This window comes from Falco rusticolus, chromosome Z, assembly GCF_015220075.1.
Source record: "Falco rusticolus isolate bFalRus1 chromosome Z, bFalRus1.pri, whole genome shotgun sequence".
NCBI classification, from domain to species: Eukaryota; Metazoa; Chordata; class Aves; order Falconiformes; family Falconidae; genus Falco; species Falco rusticolus.
This window is the reverse complement of record NC_051210.1, coordinates 55,374,099-55,389,557: the sequence shown is the minus strand read 5'-3', so window position 1 is coordinate 55,389,557 and position 15,459 is coordinate 55,374,099.

Sequence of the window (15,459 nt, the reverse complement as noted above, 5' to 3'; positions counted from 1 at the left end):
TCCCCAGGTGCAGGACCCTACACTTGCCCTTGTTGAACTTCATTAGGTTCCTCTCCACCCAGCTCCCCAGCCTGTCCCGGTCCTGCTGAATGGCAGCGCAGCCTGCTGGGGTATCAGCCACTGCTCCCAGTTTAGTGTCATCAGCAAACTGGCTGAGGGTGCACTCTGTGCCTGCGTCCAGGTCCCTGATGAGCGAGTTGAACAGGACTGGAGCAGCACTGACCCCGGGCACAGCGCTGGCCTCAGCCTCCAGCCAGGCTCTGCGCCGCTGATCACAGCCCCCCGGGCTCTGCCGTCCAGCCAGTTCTCAATCCACCTCTCTGTCCGCTCACCTGACCCACACTCCTGAGCTTACCTGGGAGGCTGTTGTGGGAGACAGTGTCAGAAGCCTTGCTGAGGTCAAGGTAGCTACATCCACTGCTCTCCCCTTGTCTGCCCAGCCAGTCACTCCATCACAGAAGGGTATCAGGTTGGTCAGGCATGACTTCCCCTTGGTGAATCCATGCTGACTACTCCTGATAGCCTCCTTTTCCTTCACATGCTTAGAGATGATCTCCTGGAGGATGTGTTCCATCACCTTTCCAGGGATGAAGGTGAGACTGACTGGCCTGTAGTTTCCTGGGCCCCCTTTCTGGCCCTTTTTGAAGACTGGAGTGACATTGGCTTTCCTCCAGTCCTCAGGCACCTCTCCTGTTCTTCATGGCCTTTCAAAGATGATGGAGAGTGGCTTAGCAATAACATCTGCCAGCTCCTTCAGCGCTTGGGGCTGCAACCCGTCAGGGCCCATGGATTTGTGGATGTCAGGTTTGCTTAAGTGATTTCTAACGTCATCCTTCTTGACCAAGGGAGTCTTCCTTTCTCCAGACTTCCTCTCTTGCCTCCAGGGTCTGGGAAACTGGAGGGCCGGCCTTGGTGGTGAAAGGCAGCATTCAGTAATTCAGTGTTCTCTGTGCTCTTCATCACCAGGGCACCCACCTCATCCAGCAGTGGGCCCACATTTTCCCTAGTCATCCTTCTCCTACTAATGTACTTGAAGATACCCTTCTTGTTGTCCTTGACCTCCCTTACCAGATCTAATTCCAAACAGACCTTAGACTTTCTTGTTGCCTTCCTGCATGTTCTGACAACATCGCTCTATTCCTCCCAAGTGGCCTGTCCATTTCTCCACATCCCGTAAGCTTCCTTCTTCCATTTGAGGTTTGCCAGAAGCTCCTTGCTCATCCATGCAAGTCTCCTGCCCCCTTTGCTTGATTTCTTACTCATAGGGATGCACCAATCTTGAGCTTGGAGGAAGTGATGCTTGAACATTCACCAGCTGTCTTGGACCTCCCTTACCTTCTAGGGCCAAGACCTAAGGAATTCCTCCAAGCATGTCCTTGAAGAGCTCAAAGTTAACTCTTCTGAAGTCCAGAGTTGCCGTCCTACTTGTTGCCCTGCTTCCTCCATGCAGGATCCTGAACTCCACCATCTCACAGTCACTGCAGCCAAGGCTGGTCCCAGCCATCACATCCCCAACCAGCACTTCTTTGTGAACAGAAGATCTAGGAGCACACATAGCCTCATTTGTTCCTGCACCACTTACATCAAAAGGTTATCATCAGTGCTCTGCAGGAACCTCCTAGACCGTGTGCCTGGCTGTGTTGCCTTTCCAACAGATATCAGGGTGGTTGAAGTACCCTATGAGAACCAGGGACATCACAGGCCCTGAGGCTACCTCCAGTTGTCTGTAGGCAGCTTCATCGACGACTTCTTCCTGATCAGGTGGCCTGTAATAAACACCCACAACAGTGTCCCCCATGTTGGCCTGCCCCTTAATCTTTACTCATAAGCTCTTGACCTGTTCTGCATCCACCCCTAGGGAGAACTTGATAGATTCCAGTTGCAATTCCATCTCATGTTGCTGGCCTGTCTTTCCTGAAAAGCACACAGCCATCCATGACAGCATTGCAGTCATGCGAGCTATCCCACCATGCCTCTGTAATCGCAAGGGGGTCATGGCCCTGTGACCACACACAGATCTCTCATTCTTTCTGTTTATTCCCCATGCTGCGTGCATTGGTGTACAGGCATTTCAGAGAGGTCATCAAGCACGCCTGTTGCCCAGGAGGGGTGCAAGAGGATCCACCACAGCCACACGCACCATTGAGGTGGCTGGCCACCTGGCACTCATCGTGGGAGACAGCTAAGGCACAAATATTGCTGCTGTGGTTGGGACGGCTTATTCCACAGTTGGATGTGATGGCGTGAGCATTGCCACATTGGACACCAGGTCCTTCAGTATAAAGCCCACCTCATCAAGCTGGCCAGCCTACTGCCTGAGATTCCCATACGTGTTTCTAGAGAGATTGATTCCATCCATCCCTAACATGCTATAGTCAAAGAATGTCCCACTGTCATAGAAACCAGAGCCCTCACGATAGCACTAGCCATGAAGCCAGAAGTTCATATTCATTATATGTCTATTGCTACTTGCATCCCTGGAGTTTTATAGTCTTCCTTGATTCTGCCCAGGTTCTGGCTTATGGTGTCATTTGTGCCCACGTCAAAGAGTAGCAGAGGACAGCAGTCTGTGCTCTTGACAAGTTGTGGTATGCTCTCAGCAACACCTTGGATCTAAGCTCCTAGAAGGCAGCATACCTCATGTGCTTCCTTGTCAGGCCAGTAAGTGGGTGCCTCAGTGCCCCTTAACAGAATCACCCACTACAAGCACCCAGTGTTTCTTTTTGCGGTAACTGTGGCGTGCTGCTGGTACAGGTTCTCCACACAGACCTTGCATGGAGACTATAGACCTGTCTATGGCTGCCAAAGCTTCATTCCAGTTCCTGGTTGTAATGCAGGAGAGTGGAGACTGAAGCAGAGTCGATAGTTATGCAGTCAGTCAGCCAACCTATAAGTCAATTTATTTAAGTATTGCCTTGAGGTATCAGGGTTGTGATGCACTAAGATGTGGTAGTGTAAACTTTTAAACTACATATTTACAGTTAATGTTGCTACTCTGGAAAATCAAAACTTTGATTTGAACACATTGAGTAAAAAATGTGCAAACCTAGGAGCTGATTTGTAAACAGAACATTTCTTTGTTATCTGAACGGTGTGGTTCTCAGTAAGTGTCTACATCATATCTCTTTGTACTGCCTTGGAGCATGTTAACTGCTTCAGATTTTTCTAGCTCAGTTGAAAAGCTATTTATAAAATTGTCTTGTGTCCATTTGTGTGTATTAGCTCTGCACTGAGTTAAGTCAGCTTTGCTTAGTTTTAGCAATTTCAAACATTTCTTTCCCAGTGAATGCCCCGTCTGAATGTCAGACCCTGTATTTCAGAGAGATACCACAGATCTCTGAGGGGCACATTGAAGCAGCTTTGCAGAAAGTAACCTGGTTGTCCTGATGGACACCAAGTTGAACTTGAACCAAAAATGCACCCTTGTGGCAAAGAAGGTTAACAATATCCTGGACTGCATTAGGAGGAGCATTGCCAGCAGGTCCAAGGAGGTGATCATTCCCCTCTACTCAGCACTAGCGAGATACATCTGGAGTGCTTTGTCTGGTAGAAGAGAAACAGACGTACTGGAGCATGTCCAGCAGAGGGCTGCTAAAATGGTTAAAGGACTGGAATATAAGACATACGAAAGGAGGGTGAGAGAGCTGGGACTGTTCAGCCTCAATGAGAGAAGGCTCAAAGGCACCTTATTGATGCAAATTAGCATCTGAAGAGAGAATGCAAAGAAGGCAGAGCCAGGCTTTTCTCAGTGGTGCCCAGTGACAGGACCAGAGGCAATGGGCACAAAATGAAACACAGGAGGTTCCCTCTGAGCATCAGGAAACGCTTTCACTGTAAGGGTGACTGAGCCCTGACACAGGCTGCCCAGAGAGGTTGTGGAGCCTCCTGCCTTGGAGATACTCAAAAGCCATCTGGACATGGTCCTGAGCAACTGGCTCTGGGTGGCCCTGCCTGAGCAGGGGGGTGGAGCAGATGACTTGCAGTGGTACCTGCCAGCCTCAGTCATTCTGTGATTCTGTGATACAGCATAGTTTGGTTTGCAGAAACCATTCTCTCTTTAGTGACAGTTTCACAAGTCCATATGTAAATGTTATTTTTTCACTGCAAACAAGTCTACCAACCCATTATGCCAGACAAGAAACATCTGGCAGTAGGCTTCAGTCGCTGCTGGCCTATACTGGATTTAAACAGGCAACTTAGGTGTAAAAGGCACAGTATGATGTTACCCATCCCCAGAGTGCCTCATGACTTTCCAGTGACCCAGTTTGATTTATTTTTCAAGAACTCATTATTTACAGATGAGTGTTCAGCTGGAGAAAAAGTATTAACTACAAAGACCAATGTGTCTATTAAAAATGAAAGTAACTTCTTTTTTTTTTTAATAAATAGGTATAAACCATATGAGAGTATGTTTGCATGAAGAAACACATTCGAATTCTTAGCAGCAATTTTTGTTTTATCAGGTTTAAGTAATATCAAAATACTTTCAATTTCCCCTCTGACTTTTGAGAAAAAATGCAATTATTTTTATCGTTAGATTAAAATTGATTTATGACTGTGAATTCATGCCTATGCCTCTGCTACCATTGGTCCTGTTATTCTGCTTAGGATTTGAATTAGTTTCTGCGCAGAGTAGTTTTCTAATTGTTATCTTGCTCTGTATTATTTTACCGTATTTTTCAAGATTTTTTTTGTCTGGTAATCTCAGCACATCACTATATGAAGAAAAAGGTTCTGGGTAAATTGTCACATGTAAGCTTCCAAAATCTTTACAAAAAAAGAGGAGGAAATCCTTTTTGAAGGTATGTACAAATCCATGTTAAAGGTGGAAGCACACTTTCTCTTATACAGGATTCCCTTCTAGTACAAATTGACATGCAAAGCACTTGGAATACCTTTTGGACAATACACAAAAGCGCAATGCTACAATCAATATTGAGCGAAATTAACTCATTTCCTACCTTAATTTCAGAAAATTGTCTAGTAAATTTGAAACGGTGTAGCCTGAGCACTGGGAAAGATAAGCAAAGCGAAGTAAATAGCGGCAGGTTTTCTTCTTGCATCCGCTTCTTCTGGGAAGTTGGCAGCAGTGTAAGTTGGCCAGATGAATAACATTTAACAGCATTTATGCCTTTCAGATGCTATTAATATTCCTTCTGTGCCCCTGACACACCTCCTGGAAGAAACAAAGAAAATGCAGACCCTTATATTCATTAATATAAATGGCTTCCTGCTTAAATTTGTCTGATCCTTAATGCAAAGTAGTGCGCTGGCTGTTTTCAGACCCACACGTCTTTCTATTTTCCTTGTCATGTATAATGCTTTTTGAACAGAAGTGTCAGGGTGTTTCACCGCCACCTCTCTGGCCCTGGAAGCATACTCTTCACTCACTCAGTTCATGAATAAAGCTGGCTGTTCAGTGATTGTTGAGGCAGACATGGCAGGGTGTGTCATGACAAATACTGCCACAGCTTCTGTGTACTGTAAAACAAAGGCACAGCTGATGCAGCAGTAAGCCTCAGAATAGTGTGCCCTTATGAAGTTGTTGGTACATGCTCAGTCCTGACAACCATCCAAGGAAGGCCTTAATGGCTCTATTAATAATGTACAATCTACTGTCACTTTTTCTTTAAAACCAAAAATGCTTGCACAACAGGGTTTACTGAACATATTGTCTGGTCTATAAAACAGGCCATAACATGTTAAAAACAAAATCAGAATTTTTTATAAAGGGGTATTTAGACTAGTGTCATAGTTTCCCCCCTGAAAAACCTCTGAAATATTTTAAAATTCCCACAAAAGAATCCATTTTCAGTTCTGAATAGGGACTTGAACTGTAAGCTGAAACATGACTGTAAATCAAGTTCTGTAGGTTCACAAAAGAGGCTAGCAAAAGTAGTTATGTGTGTGTGTTGACCATAAGGAAGAAGGGGAAGTAAGTTCAGGACAGGCAAAGAGGTGAATGATACACAGTTTTGACCCCTTTGCAGTAGAATTGTATGTTGTTCTAGGAGTCCCTCACCCCTAATCGTGCTGCGCTGAACAAAGGATAGAAGGTAGATGAGACAGAAAATATGCAGAGGATGTGAAAGAAGTTACCAGCCAGCATTTACTTAGTTCTGCTTTATTGAAACTGGACATCCCATTCAGTGGGAACAGAACTTTGTGCTTTGGGACTGTGCAGTTGTAAATTTTAAGTGCTTAAACATCAAGGGACATGTTTATGCTTGGGGTAACTTTGTTAATTAAAATAAAAACCAAAAATGCCATGAAGGATTATCCAGATGCAGCCCTTCTTGTTCTGTGTGGGGAAAGTCAATGATTTTATCCAACAACTATTTAAACATGACATGAAACAGAAGTTAACTGGAAGTTGCAGCACCACTCCATTATTTCCCCTTAACAGCTCACCCTCTCCTCAAATGAGAGAAGGTTGGTGCAGGCTGTATCTCCACTTCTTTCTCATATGGAGGACACCTGCTCTCCAGACACTAGTCCTCTCTCCATTTGCTTTACTTGAGAGTGTTGTGAAAGTGGCAATGTTTACCATACTTCTGACTCTACGTTCACACAGTGAAATGGGTGTGTTGAAGAACATGTTGAACTCTCTGCCTTGATCTGACTCTGAGGTAAAATAGTTTTATTCCTCTGCCTCTGTTATAAGGGGCTTGTATTCCAAGCTGCATGATATTTTACTTCTTCCTTATTTTTATGACCACAGCAGACATAGTAAAAGCAAAATTCTTCTCCAATTAGATGATGACAGCTTGTGTTTTTCTTCCCACAATATGCCAAGTTGCTTTCAAAGGCTGAATCGCAACAAATAACTGCAATATGAAGTCCTTCCTTTTTTGAAGTGACCGGAAGACTTGCATTGGAAACTGTACCTGAGACAAGGACCATTTTCATGACAACTTCCATCTTGGGCAGCTGCTTCCTGAGTTTGTGCTTTGTATTCAGTGTCATATTTTCATGCACAATCCATTGCCGTGGTGACATATACTGATGCTTCATTACATTTACCACTTCTGATGAGATTGACAGTTTTAAGCTATGTATTGTGTCATCTGCCACCTGTGAATACAACCGTTACATAAGCTATTCTCACACCGGGAGATGGAGACAAAAATACAGAGAAGACCCCAATACTGACATAAATTCACTGCAAATGAAAGAGAAATATCTATATGCCAAAAGTAATTTTCTTTCTCTGAAACAGCCATAGTTTCTGGTGAAGGTGAATTTATATCCACTTGTGTTATTTGCATTATTGTTTATATCCCATTTTACTGTAGTAGTATCTATTATGTGCATACTCCCTTTGGGCTTCCAGCATAGCTGCTCTTCTGTCCATCACCTTCCATTGAAATCAATTTTATAGGCACTTGGATGCCTTACAAACTTGAAGCAATTACTGCTTCATTGTGCAGCTTTACTTCCCAACTCCTCCGTCCTTCTAATGTGAAATGGAACAGAGAAGAAGGTGGAAAAAGGCGTTGTCTGACTATTCACTTAGGGCTTCTCATTTTCAGAGACTGGGACGCCTTGTTGCTATTAGTGCTGTTGCCTGCTGGTGCAACGCTAGGGACATGCCAGTGCTTCTGCAGTTCTTGAAGTTTCTTTGAGCAGTTCTTAAGGTCAAGGAACAAAGCAGGGAAGCTGAGTATGTCTGACATTCTGCAGATGCACAAAAGATGGTAAGTATTCAATGTCAGTGCACTTAAATTCTTAGAAGGAGTAATTAAAATAGGTATTTAAAACTTCACAATTAATTTAAACTACATAAGAGGCAATCTTACCAAAATAAGAACATTTTACTTCTGCTTTGGAAACCCTTATTAAACCAACTTCCATTGCTGCACCACTGGATGTAACTTTTTGTGCCATTTCTTCATGGGTCCTTATATTCTACTGTTTCTGTGTGACAAAATCTAAATCTCGATGTGCTTATAGGAAAATCATTTACCCTGCATCATTAATCAAATTTTTCACTACTTCTTGAGAATCTGGAAGGTACAGAGACACTGTGTAGCAGAGCCCATACCAGAATCTAGGTACATGAGGGTGATGATTTCCCTGAATGGACAGGTTAAAAAAAAAAAAGGCTTGCATGCCCTATTTCTGGCGAGTTGATTATTTCTGCTTAGGAGTAAACAAATTGAAAAGGTTATTACTGTATGTTTCTCCTATGTCACTCAAACTCACTTCAAAGCCTCCTTCTGGTTCCCAGAACATAAATGCTGGGTTCAGCCAACATGAGACACAGCCACCAAGCTGTAGGTTAAAGGAAGAAGCTTGAGTTTATTTTTCATAAGCCCTCAAGTGGCATGTTTTTTCTTAGGAGGTGCCATGCAGTTATTCTGTCATCTGCTTTTCCAGATGTGCCAGGTCCTATTGCAAGTTAGCACCTGAGAGACATGGCTGCTACAGTTCCTGAAGTGGATTCAAAGCACCTCTTCTAGGTGAACATGTTTCCCTGGATGGTGCACAGGGGTTAATAAAGGAGGCAAACTTTTGGTAGGCCCAGCTGTGTGAGTGGGCAGCTCATCACCTCTCAGAGCTCAGGTGAGCACAAGCACCTCATCCCTATCTGTGACATCGCTGCTGAATTCAGCAAGTAGCTTTGCTGCCTGTTCTGCCTGGGCCTCTGTTCCTCTGATCACAGAGAGCTGCTTTCTTCCTTCAGACTGCTTCTTTTAATGGACTAGCATCTGCCTGATAATATTTCTGACCTTGGGAAGCAATCCCATTACCTCTCTGGTAACAGGCAGTGGTGGCTGGCTTTCTCACCGCTTTCCAAGAGTTCATGGTATTCTCCCTGCAGATGTCCACATTGCTGCTTTCCTCTCCACTTGCTGCTGTAACCTCCTTTCATGTAGCTCTGTGGGATCAACCAGAGCAATATTAGATAGGTAAAGTGAATCACAGACATTAATCCTACAACGTAACAAAGGCAGCCCCCTACACTGTGTAATGGCGTGTCTTTCACCTCCAGCCACCTCACCTGCCTGATGCCCGTTGAGTGGTCTCCCTGGGGCTGCTCAGCCTATGGAGTCATTGAGCAAAAAGTGATCTCTAGTTATTTTCAAACTAAAAGAGCTTGTGCAGCAAAATGGTTTTTAACTTATCTCTGAATTATTTCTGTCCAGACACAGGATAAACAAACACAGTGCCAGACAGTGACAGCTTCATTAAAGGACCATAATTTTAAACTCCAAAATATATCTACCATACATAATTCACACGACTATCTTTTCAAAGAAAAGTATTATTCATATGAGGCAACATCACACTTTGCCATTCAAAAAGAGAACAAAAGGTCCCCTGAGAACTTGCCAGAAGACCATCTCCAACATATCATGCCTTCTAACCTCCTGTCATCCTTTCCAGCCATCAGCCCCCACCTCAATCTTACCATATACTTCAGTAATAAGCACTGAGGTGCATCAGATGACAGCCCTGTTTGAGTTAGGCTGGCCTTTATTCGTCTGTCCAGGTTGAACTGCAAGCACAGGGGGCATGCTCTTCAGTGCGCGCAAGGTCTGGCAGTACACCATATGATGTCCCTATTTGACTTGACTACAGCATTCAGTCCTGAAAAATGCTGGAAAGATAAACATGACAATTCAGTACACACTTTTTAGCTTTAGTGATATAGAGAAGTACAGAGAACATTCTTCTGTGGAGACTGCACTCACCGCAGGGGTAAACATTTTCAGTAAGATCACACATGTATTATACTTTTGCATGTCCACTGGTGAGCCTATTTTCCTCTCTAGTTTTGCCAGGAAATACTCTGTCTGACATAAATGTATCGGCTTTCTTCTGACAGGCTTTACACCCAGTAGTTGTTGGCAAGGTTTTCCGCTGGACTCAATTGCATTAAAGGCAGTAACCCACTGACTGTGTACTAAATGATCCTTCTTTGCAAAGGATTGTATTTTGCCTTTAAGATTTTAGCTAGCAAGGCCAATTTGACTTTCTTGAGGGAAAATTTTAAATGAAAATTAAACTCAGTGAGGAATTCTTAGGAAGTTTAAAAAATACCTACTTTCATGATCAATAAAGTAATTCATGAGATCTCTCAGAAGCATCTCTTGCTCTGTAACACAGAAATTAGTTTCAGGCTGATGACAGGTCTTGCAGACATGGCTACAGAGGGCTTTGAGGAACTGCTTTAGTCCATGGAGCCTCTGAAGGCCACCTCTGGCCATGCGGTGTCTCCATTCCAGCAAGGGGCTTCTTCATCGCTGCAGGGGAGCAGGGGGAGGAAAGCCCAGGGAAATTTGCCTTCTCAAGCAATGGATCTCGAACTGGCAGGTCAAGCAGCCCATGCCTGCGGGACTCCAGGCTGGGAGACAGACAGGTAGAAGGAACGCTAAATGAAATCCCCAGTCCTGTTTATATAAGTATTAATGCTTGCAGAGGTTATTACAAAATGGCAACAAAATGTTTGTTGCAGGAGATACACAGCTGAATTTTCATTTTTTGTTTGTAAATGATCAGGTACTCATGAAAATATTTCCAAGTCTAAATGGGATAAACTACTGTTACAGGCTAAAAGGATATCTTGCTCTTTGTGCCCTTCAGTCATGAGTCTTTTCAGATGTCCTGTGCATCTCAGTCACCTCCAGGTTTGCACTGAGGATACCTGTCCAAAGGGAATTTGAGTTAAGTTGTCAGTATTTCTTGTAGAACGTCAAGCAAACGACAAACGGTAGCAGTTCTTGTCTGAATAAATTCAAACTCAACTTTTATTTCCTTCAACCTGAACCAAAATCGAACTGCCAGATCTTACTATTGATCCTTTGAGCTATGTAGTAGCCTGTTTCTGGTTTTAATGAACAATACTTTCTTCTAATTTACATTTACCTGACTGCTCCTATTTTCATGTGAACAGCGATGTAGCATAAGCAGAGTCTAAATTTCCACATCACAATAGGAAATATTTTGGGGCTATCAGCAGTTACAGGATCTACCTGCAAGTGTGCAGTGAGCGGAAAGCAGACTGTTTTTAATGCTCTGGAGGAAAGAAAGAAAAGTCAAGCTCACTCAGATTTTGTCTGAAATTCATGTTCTTCTGTAAAACCCACTGTGATAGGCTTCCATTAAAGAGAATAAGCAGTATAAGGCATGAAAGGAATAGAAGTACTCCTGTATCTCTATGCATTTGTATCTCTATATGTCTGACTTGCAATTTTCTGTTAAACCGCTAAACCTGCAGATCAGGATTCACAGTGGTCATGAACAAACACTTCAGTAAAGCCATCCCTCAGCCTGGCCCTCACTGAAATGCTGATGCAGAGAGGAGCGAATTGCAGCTAACTTGAAGAGAATCTTAGGTATAACATTCTTCACTTTTGTCTTTTCTCTGCGTTGTCTGTGGGCCCATACAACAGCTTTGGAAGGCGACTGTCTACAGTGAGGTTTTAAGTTTGGTTTGGGCTTGGGACATACTCTGTCCCAAGGCAGGTGAGCGCTGTGCTTTTGCTAGTGCTCATTCTTCAGCAGAGTTCCACTGGATCCCAAAATCCCTGTCTGAAATATCCCAAGATTTGAAGTATGTCAAAGATATAGGAGAAATAGGGGGAAAGGTAGTTCGTATGAAAAATACTAGAAAAAGACAGCTTTTAGAATCTTTACGGAAAGACATGAAAAATATATGTTGCTATAATTGGAAATGACAATATTTACTGTATAAACCCCATTACAGAATCATCCTGTTCCACTCTGGATACCAAATTTACATCCATTCCTTCCATTCCCTCTGTTTATGTGTTGGCTAAATGCCATGTGATTTGATTTCCCTTCTCAGGCTGCTATGAACATTTACAGACCTCAGAATATTGACTGATCTTACTCCTTGACCTCCTTTCCTCCCAAAGCATCAGAAGGCAGTTGTAGCATGATGCTGGTTCAATATGTCAGGCTTCCCTAAGTGCCAGAAGTCCTTTCCTGCTCCAACTCCAGACTTCAGATATTCTGATACAACACAGACTTCCGCCCCCCCAAAAAACAGAAATAAAACTGTGAAACTGACTTACTCTGTAATATACATGCGGGGGGGGCGGGGGGGGGGGAGGGGAACAAACAGAAAACAAAAAACAAACAAAACCCCTAAATCCAAATCAACAAAAACCAAACAAAAACAGCAAAACAAAAGAATTATAGAATTGCCAGAAACATGAAGACAATGACCATGAGGGCATGCAAAATAAGACACAGGTGGCACCACTAGACACTAGAAAAGATACTTACCTTTTGCTTTAGAAACACTCCAATGAAATTTTAAAAAAGTAGTTTAAAAGCCTGTTTGCTCAGTTGTTACCTTCAATGTTTTGTTTATGTTTTATTGCTTTCCACTGTCGTTAGAACAGAACAGCATTGAAGAGAAAAGAGAAAAGAAGAAAAAAGAAGAAAAGAAGAAAAGAAAAAGAATAGAATAGTTGAATAGAATAGACCTACAACAATCATCTAGCCCAACTGCCTGATCACCAAAAGTTAAGGCACGTTGTTAAAGGCATTGTCCAAATGTGTCTTAAACACTGACAGGCTTGGGGCACTGACCACCTCTCTAGGAAGCCTGTTCCAGGGTTTGACCACCCCCTCGGTAAAGCAATGCATCTATTTCTTCTCCAGACTTTAGTAGACTATGGAAAAGGAAACATTTCTCCAAGAATCTCTGTACAGTTACAGTCCTAGTGTATCTCAAGCCTGACGGGAATCTTTGGGTTATATCAAAATGCAATTCTCACCAAAGAAAATTAATTTAAGCAAACAGGAAAAAAAACCCCAAACTTTGGGGATGTTAGGTATTTAGCTTTCTTGGGTTTCAGTGGGAGAATGATGCTTTGCACTAATACTTCCTTAAGCAATCCATCAGCTTCTTGATTTTATGACATAAGTGATCCTGAGTGTAAACATATATGTAGCAATGGAGTATTTTCATGCCATCTCAGCATGCTGGAAACACATCCCAGGCTTTGGTATGTTGGAAGAACTGAAATAATTCGCAAACTTAAAACAAGTTTATGTAAAACAATGAATACTGCACAAGGAACACATTTCATTAATAACCAGGTACTTCAGGCGTCTCAATTACTTTTTTCTTCTTGTAAATTAATGCAACTGTGACGTATTACAAGTAGAAATCAAGGCATAATTTGAAGCTCCCAGGACAGATGTTTCTGAGCACAGGAACAATCTGTCAGGGAGGGAAAACGAAGAGCAGGGCAAGGGCAGGAGAGCTGGGAGCTGTGGGTGGCAGCAGGACAGGTCCATGGCAATGACCAGGGCATGGCCATGTGGTCAGGGAGATGGCCAAGGTCATGCTCGGACATCAGCCTGCAGGTTACCCTAGCTCAGTGGGGCCCATGGCCAGGCAGGGCCTGCTGGTGCTACAGCTCAGGCAGGGACCAAAAGCAAGATCCTAGCTTAAAAGCATTTCCCAGGGCGGGTGAAGAGGTCCCCATCACTGAGGCTTCGACAGCTCAGGGTCTTCCAGTTTACCAAGCTTTAGGGTTGGTTGGTTTCTTTTTCCCCTTTGCAAACAGAAAAGAAGTAATTGCTCAAGTTTTTTCACCTTATCCAGAGGACCAGAAAAGATGCCAGCAGGGCTTCACTGTGTGAAAAACAAACCATGATGAGAGAGCACCAACCAGTCCCTTCTGCCCTGACAAGTGCTGCCTCGACACCATCATCACACAGGATGGAGTGGCGTGAAGGTGCATGTGATGCTCAAGCTCCTGCCTATCAAGAGGCAAGGAAGGTGGCATCACTTTCCCAGGGCTTGGAGGGAGCCTTGGCTGTGGGTGAAAGTTTGTGATTTGCTTCTAGCACCACATAGCAGAAGGGAGAAATTAAATCCAAGGTTGCCTTCTCTATCTTCACCTTCCATGCTTTGTCACTACTGAAATATTTTTCAGTATGTACCAATACTGGTACAAAACCATTCACAACATCTCATCTTGAACTCTCTCAGTCACAGCCCCACCCCCATCTGCTTAGGATGATTATAATCAGAAGCCTAATGTGAAGGAAAACAACAATGTTTAACAAATTAAACTGAAACTGGGAGAGAATAATCTAAATTTCTGAAGAGCTCTACCCTGCAAACTCATGCACTGACCATTTAATGTCAATAATTTTTACTGATGAAGCATTGAAGTGAAATGCAATTGTGCATTCTCTGAACTGACACCCTCTGGCTGGTCACACTTCGAGGTAGTACAATCTCCTTTACAGCCAGCTGAGAATAGCCTTTTTGAAACAAACCCTTCTGCGAGTAGCAGATGAGTGTACCACCAGGCTAATTGCTGCAATCCAAAATTTTACACCTCTGTGGGCAGATGGACCGTGTAGATGCGGTTTGCTGTTCAACTAGTACCTTTCTGTATAAGCAGGTACGAATTGCTGAATTCTTTTTAAATGTTAGTTTTTAGAACCTGCTTCCTTGTTTTCATTAATACAGTGTCTGTTTCCATGGAAATAAATGTTTAGCAGAAAGCAAAAGCCAGAAGTATCAAAAACCTAATCAGCAGAGAAGTGCACAAGTCTCTGAGGTCAATGTATGGCTCAAATCAAATTTAAGGCCTCTGGTTTGCAAACCTTTCAGCCTGTGTTAGTCTTGGGCTGTTCTTGGTTACTTTCTTCTCTGTTATTTGTCTTCAGATCTGGAAGGAGAAGGTTTTTCTTGTTGCAGTCTTCTTTTTAACCAGCAGGACAGCAATGGTAATCACAATGCAAAAGCCAGCCTATGAAATATATTTAATTCTTAACCAAGAAAATAATGTCAGAGAACTGTGACTTCTCATTGGAGCAGACTTCTTCCTTTTAACTGGTAGCACACAGAATGTAAACCTCAACTCCATTTCAAAGAAACTCAAAGCCACTTCACTATATCAACCTGAAGAAATGAAAAGTAATTTCTTTCCTTACTTCCAGGTCAAAACATGCTGAAATATTCCTTCCATGATAGAATTGCAGCTTGTGGTAGATCAAGGAATAGCACAGCAGAGCTGACCATCGTAACCTACAGAGCTTTTGAATCTTTTAATGGTAAAGAAATATGAAATCTCAGAAAAGAAAGCAGAAGGCAACCTTTCTAGGTTTCTGCTTTTTCTGCTTAATTTCTCTACAGAATGTAAAAAGATAAAATCCCCAAGAACATCCCTGCCCAGGACCAGCAGCCCACATGTGGGTGTGGGTCACCACCAGCCCTGGAGTCTCACCCCACATGACTTCCCATCTGACTTGGTACAGCCTGTTGAATCCTGTGATGGGATCCTGCTGCTTGAGGAAAACTTCATCCTGCCTGTGTCTTAATTAGTTGGCATAATAAAGTTGCTGACATTCAGATCTTGGAAGAGCCTGCTCAGGCTGAAAAAAGTTCCTTCCTGTCCAATTGACCTCGAGTCTGGGAAGAAGTAGATCTCCTGTTTCCTTTTTCTTTTCTGGCTT